The sequence below is a fragment of the Acyrthosiphon pisum genome, chromosome A1, assembly GCF_005508785.2.
Source record: "Acyrthosiphon pisum isolate AL4f chromosome A1, pea_aphid_22Mar2018_4r6ur, whole genome shotgun sequence".
Lineage (NCBI taxonomy): Eukaryota > Metazoa > Arthropoda > Insecta > Hemiptera > Aphididae > Acyrthosiphon > Acyrthosiphon pisum.
This window is the reverse complement of record NC_042494.1, coordinates 116,164,765-116,165,092: the sequence shown is the minus strand read 5'-3', so window position 1 is coordinate 116,165,092 and position 328 is coordinate 116,164,765.

The following is a 328-nucleotide window of genomic DNA, read 5'->3' as shown; positions in this document are numbered from 1 at the left end:
GATCGGCGGACAGGGTGTGTGTGTGTGTGTATGTGTACTGTATAGTGTGAACAATCGCAGGACCCCCGAATCCGATGGGTCCTATACATACTCCAGACTACTACTACTCCTACGTATACCTATATTTTATTTTTCCCTAATGTCATAATAAAAACGAAGGGCCGTGTCCGTGTGGCCGTCCGCTAGTTACCAGTAAATAGCTACCTATACGATTGTTGCGTAAAGGAGTATATAATATTTTGGCCGCAGTTACCTACTCGTACATTTTTTATAACGGTTATATATATTCATTCTAGCCAATATTAAACAAATAAGTATCAAAACATAA